Source organism: Etheostoma spectabile, chromosome 5 (genome assembly GCF_008692095.1).
Source record: "Etheostoma spectabile isolate EspeVRDwgs_2016 chromosome 5, UIUC_Espe_1.0, whole genome shotgun sequence".
Classification (NCBI taxonomy): Eukaryota; Metazoa; Chordata; class Actinopteri; order Perciformes; family Percidae; genus Etheostoma; species Etheostoma spectabile.
In genome coordinates, this window is record NC_045737.1 from 34,826,044 (window position 1) to 34,832,937 (window position 6,894).

The window sequence follows — 6,894 nt, forward strand, 5'->3', positions numbered from 1 at the left end:
TTTCGCCCTTGTTCCTAAAAGGACATCAAAGTCAAGCTATAGTCGGCTTAAATGTAATCGGCAAAGGGACTAGCTATGTTGTAAAAATGGTCCCGTCGGACACGCAAGCGTGGTGCCCGTGCCTGGCGCGCGTGCTTTCGTAAGGTGATCGTAAGTAGGTCATTTTAAAGAGGTATTGAAAACAAAAAAAAAAAAAAAAAAGTATAAGTATGCCATTAAAGTACGCCGGTCACCCCCCGCACCCCCGAGGAGTGGCTAAAGTCTTTAACACCAGGCCTTAGGACGATAGCTTTTAGTTATAGGTGAAGACCCTGGACCTCTTTGGAACGCATAGGCGCCGCTGGTCGGACTCAGATCGTCCGGAGACATTGTAAAAAACCATAGTATAGAAGCCAAAACTTCAAGTAACATTAATCCTTAAACCCCAGCGTTCATCAACATTTTAATGAGTTTCTAGAAAAATGTACAAGTCGACTTTGCTCTTAATTGTTTACAAAATTGCATTAAAACCCCCCCCCCGTTGCCATCAGTGCTAGTAGCTTTGTCACTAATTAAGCACCAGAATGCCTTGTATTGTGCAGGGTGTAAAAACAACTGAGCTATATACATTCAAAGTCCATGTCACCTGTCCAGAGGTCCACCAGCCCCCCCCCCCCACTGCTATTAGGGCATAAAATGACAAAGTAGTATACATACCTCAACAGGCTATCAGGACACCATCATGTTCAGGGTCATAATGCATATATACTATCAACCAAGCCAACAGGCCAGTTGCTTCAATACAATTTAGGGTTTGGTCCTGGTCCAGACAATCTCCTGACCTGGTCCAGACCATCTCCTGACCTGGTCCAGACAATCCTGACCTGGTCCAGACATCTCCTGACTGGTCCAGAACTCCTGACTGGTCCAGACATCTCCTGACCTGGTCCAGACCATGTCCTGAACTCCAAACTGAATGTCAGAATGGGAAAGAAAGGTGGTTTAAGACATTTTGAGCGTGGCGTGTGGTTGGTGCCAGACGGGCCGGACTGCTTCAGTTACTGGGATTCACACCCACAACCATTTCTAGGGGTAAAAAGAATGGTGTAATGAAAGGGTAAAAACATCAGCATGCAGCAGTCCTGGGAGGGGGGGGATGCCTTGGTTGATGCTAGAGGTCCGAGGAGAAGGGCCGACTGATTAAGCTGATAGAAGAGCAACTTTGACTGAAATAAACCACTCGTTATAACCGAGGTCAGAAAGCCACAACACGCACAAACTGAGGGGGGATGGGCTACAACAGCAGAAGACCCCCGGGTACCACTCATCTCCCCTACAAATAGGAAAAAAAGGCTACAATTTGCAAGAGTCACCAAAATTGGACCGTTGAAGACTGTAAAAACTGTATGTCCTTGTCTGATGAGTCTCGGTTTCTGTTGAGACCTTCAGATGGAGAGTCAGAATTGGCGAAACAGAATGAGAACATGGATCCATCATGCCTTTTTAATGTGCACTGTGCGGCGGTGGTGGTGTGTGTAATGGGTGGGGGATGTTTCTTGGCACACTTAGGCCCTTAGTGCCATTGGGCATGGGTTTAAATGCCACGGCCTACCTGAGCATTGTTTCTGACCCTGTCCATCCCTTATGGCCCCAGTACCCCTTCTCTGTGGCTACTTCCAGCAGGATATGCACCACGTCACAAAGCTCCAATCATTTCAAATTGGTTTCTTGAACATAACGATGAGTTCACTGTACTAAAATGGCCCCCCCAGTCACCAGATCTCAACCAATAGAGCATCTTTGGGATGTGGGGAACGGGAGCTTCGTGCCCTGGATGTGATCCACAAATCTCATCAACTACAAGATGCATCTCTCAATATGGGCCAACATTTCTAAAGAATGCTTTCAGCACCTTGTTGAATCAATGCCACGTAGAATTAAGGCAGTTCTGAAGGCGAAAGGGGCCAAAACACAGTATTAGTAGGGTGTTCTAATAATCCTACAGGTGAGTGTAGGATGCTGTAAAGTCATAGTATAGTGTTTCATGAAGCATCATAAAAAGTCATGTCATAATAAATTGCATAAAAGTCATAGTATAGTATGTCATAAAAAGGTCATAGTTTTAAGTCCGTCATAAAAACATTACATAAAGTCATAGCAATAGAATCCAAAAAATGTCAAAGTATAGTATGCCATGAAGTCATTAAACTCAGAGTGTAGTAATGTATCATCAAAAAGTCATAAAGAACATAGAAAAGTCATAGTATAGTTGTCATCAAAATACATAAAGTCATAGCATAGTATGTCATGATAGTCATTAAAAAAAGGGGAAAGTATAGTGCAGGTTTGCCATTAAGTCATAAAAAAATCAAAGTAGTGAGGTCATAAAAGTAAGTCATAACCATGTAAATAAAAGTAATACTAGAGAAAGCCATAAACGGGTTTTCCTCACACGTTTTTTGAATGGATATTTGCTAATGTTTCTACAGTTAAAAAAACTTGTGAAGACTGAAGTGATCACTAGTTTTTATCTGTTAAACTAAATCTGATGTGACAATCTCATCTCGGGTCAATACAGTTACAAAACGACAACAGCAGCCTCACTTAAAAGTGGCCTTATAAAAGGGAGGTTCTGCACGTTGCCAAAGTACTCTGCGCTCAAATCAATTCAAATCTGTGAGGAATGACACAAGCAAGTGACAATGGGACATAACAGTTGACAAAAAGTAGATCCAGTCTCTTACCACAGGTAACTCTGAGGTGCTGATGCTGGCTGCTGTTGGAAAGCCAGCTTGAGAAGACCTGCTGCGCCACCTAGAGCCTAAGAAGGAGCAAGACAAAAATGACAGATGATGATGATATTTAAGGACGTTCCTTCTATGCAAATGATCCTTGTGGCTTATGAGTTCTGTAGGTTAGCAGGTATGTGTTCTTTATTAAAAACTAAACCATGTAGCAACACTGAGCCATTAGCTAATGTCTATCTGCGCTGCTGTTGTTAGTGAAGTATCACTTACTAGCGTGAGAGTAGTCACTGAAAGCACTTGGGTAACGTTGTATGAGATCATTATCATCTCTAACTCATGTCTTTCTTCAATCATATACTCCTTTCTGTGAAAAAAACAACAACCCCATTACTAACCTGAGTCTGGTTATACAGGCCTGTAGGTCCTTTTTGCCCCATCTGGCGACCCGCAGTCTGGTTTCTCTCGACGCTCTAGCACCTTCAGCACAACAAAATCATCGTACTTTGCATTCATCAGAGGTGACTGTAAGACGCTTTGACAGAAAATGCCACTTTAAAACCTACAATCTTGAAACGCTATTGATGTGATGGGTCACGTAGATTAGTATATGTAAGGACAGAGTCTGCCATAAACACTAAGGCTGACTAACCAGATCTGCCAGCAGCGCGCTGAGGCAGGTTTTTCAGCTCTCTGCGTTTGTTGATGCTTCGCCTACGGAGCTCATTCCTGCGCCGTTTGTACTCTTCATAAGGCTGAGGGCTTTAGTCCAGGGCGCACCGCCGGCGAGGTGGGATGCCAGAGGGCAAAGCACCATTGATTGCAGGGGGGCCCCGACTGAGGCGTCCATCTAAGAGCACACACAAGAAGGTTGCAGTGGTGGGGCTTTTTTTAATAAACAAATTACAGTTATACTAGTGGTAGATCAATGTATCAGTTTTCTGATTTATATATCAATGTGGGCTCCAGTTATTATAGTTTTGGCCAGGGGGCATAAGTAGGGAAACCCCCTCGCATCATCCTGAAAATGCAAGAAATTGTACTCAAAATCTAGCCAAATAGTATAAACTCAGAAAGCATGACATCTGCCCACTCACACAGATGTACTACAGGTGGTTGGTCGGCTGAGGCGGAGGCGTCGGTGTGTGATTCCTCTGGCTTGGTGGAAGGCAGACACTCCGTCACTGACTTTTGAGCCTGGAGGAACCGAAAAGCATGCACTCTCTTTGACAGATCATTCTGAACTGTGCACTCTCTGAGTCGGTTATCTCGTAATAGTGTATCTTAATTCTCTTGGATTGATTTTCTATCCCACATGGGTGTAGAAATGCCAATGATGGTTCTTCATCACTGGCAGATTGCCCCTGCTGGTGCAAAAACGTTGCCTAAAAAGAACTCCACTTTTATTTCAGGGGGACTAACACACAGTGCTCTGTTCCTCTCTTTTCAGTTCTTTTAAAAAAACTTCTTTGAAATTAAGAAAACAAAAAACATTCCGTTTTAACAATTTGGAAGAACACTTTCACAAGAATTTCTGTGCCGACCTTGGTTTTGTCAGAATTTGGTATTCAGCACTAGCTTTACCTCTGAATCTGGACGATAGCCTGCTGACCTGGCAGTCCAGCAGAAGGGTGGACATCACTCCTGTCTTCTTCTGGCTCCTCCTTGATACAGATCACCTCCTCCTGCTCCTCCTCCTCCTCACTGGGCCTCCTGCTTCACCTGCATTACAACAGAGGACAACTGGGACTTTAGGACTGTGGGTGAAAATCAAAGGACAATGCAGCGCACCACCACTAGAGACCTTTGGTTAGAAGGACTATACGTGTACTGGTTTCTTTACTCCGTTCAGTACTTCTTGTAGCAGTCAGCCTAGGGGTGGTATTGTGTCAGTACTTATTGTGTCAGTACTTATTGTGGTATTGTGTTTGGGTTACTGGGGTTATTCTTACCAGACACACACAATTTTAATAGTTTCTGGCAACTCCAGGACACTAACTAAAATCTCCCGGTCCACTGTCTCTCTGTGGACTCTATTCAGTTTATTTTTGCAGTTTCATTCTGTGAAGCGACATTTTCTATGATGGCACTACACAGTATTTATTATTATTATTATATATTATAACTATGAGAACATATTATAAATAACAGTCACAGCATATTTGACTTCCACTTGCTCAATGAGTACCATTACATTAGTCACATAACATGTAACTAAAGTATTAGGCTTACTTAACAAATAATTAAATCAAATATGCTGTCTTTAATCTTAAAGCTTAAGTACATACCCTTTTTATATATACGAACTCTGTTAATTCCAGCCATCGCCAAATGAGCTAGATAGAAAGCTAATAAGAATATCATCTCACAAACACACACTGTATTTCTCAGCAAGTGCAGACGATACGTGTTCTCTACTACAAATGAAGTCGAGTTAGCCTTTCTCTTTGTCCTCATTTAAAAGAGGCCAGAGGTCAATCGGGAAGCAGGTATGCCCATTTCAGTAGGGTGTGGTACGCGTGAGTGCGTGTTGCCACCGTGGAGCAGAGGACGTCAGAGTGGAGCGATCGGCTCGGTGGAACCATAAGGGGACAACGAATCAGCGGCGCTGACTGCTGGCCGGGTCCAGAGTCAGGGCCTGGACCGTAGCGGGACCTCGGCAGCGTCCACACCTTCTGTATATGGCTGCTGAGTGAGGGTCCACTCGCGTCGTCCTCCTGATCCTTTCTCTGTTCTGTGTCTCGCTCTGTGGGACGGATAAAAACTGCCAAAAACAGAGTACACGGTAGCAACAAGGTTGTTTGTCAATGATGTGCAACGTTCTCAGCAGTTTTTCCTATGTTGTGACCACAACAGAGAATGTGTGAATGAGTTCTCCTGGTGGAAAAACTGTAATGGAGACATTGTTTATAGTTTACCAACCACATACTGTACTTTACACCTTTTTACTTAAAATGTGTTATTCGTCAGCCACATGAACACTGATACCCTCCTGCAATAAGCCTATTTATTGGCCTAGCTCTACTTTAAAGAGTGAAGAAAAGGCAAACCATGCAACGTTTACCCACAGTTTAATTACTGAAGACACAAGCAGTGTGATTTAGTGAGCCATAACTACAAAGTTCAATAATAAATGAATAAGCATTGTTTTTGTTTGACTAAAGCTGACCTGGAGCCATGCATTTCCACTGAGTTTTACTTTAGGCAGAGGTGGAAGATGAACCAGATCTTGAACTGTGAGTAAAGTAGCAACTACTTAAAAAGGACCTGCATTCAAAATGTTACAGAGAAAAAAGAGCAAAGATTGGCATCAAAATTCACATAAAAGTACCAAAAGTAAAAATCCATTATGCTGAGTGGCCCAATTTCATAACAATTATCAGTTATTGGATTAAATTCCTTATGATACATTACTTACTGTAGTTTGTTAATTTCACGCCGGAGAACAATCAAGTTAAAGTTAGAATCTTATATATTACATCAACATGTATTTTGGATTAAGTTTTGTATATTATCTTCAAAGTAGCGAGTAAATATTCAAATAAGTTAGTGACATGAGAGCACCAATATCTGCTTCTGAAAGGAGTAGAGTAGACGTTTTACTTTATGCCTGTGAAGTTCTCCTTTCCAGATCATAGTTTATTAAGGAGGGTTAAAAATCCAGGGCAACTGGACTTGGTTAAGGATTTTGAAACCTTGACAAACAAGTCCAGTTATCCTGATTATATTTTTTTACCCCTCGGATGACAGAAAATATACAGTATAGCTTGGCTTGTACTTAGTTACGGCGAATGTTGTTGTGTGAATGAGTCAATAGTTGGATTCCGTTGGATTTGGCTTGGTGACTGAAGCTAATCTACCAGCCAATTGCATATACTACCAGGTGGCTGGTAAATGGGCTAATTCTGACGGACGGACGGACAGACAGAAACGTACCTGTGCTGCTACTGAAAGAGTCTGTTTGTGTGTTCACGAGAGTGAGGCAAGACGTATCGTTGCTCACAACTCCCACATCTGAACGACAGAGCACTTGTACTGCGTGCCTGCTCGTGCTCTGTGGAGAGGTGCATTCTGGGAGTAAAAACACAGAGAGGATAAGACTCATTGGAGTGGACGTCTAAGTAGGAGTTGCTCGTTTCCGGGTCATTACCTTGATTGCTTCTCGTCAGTG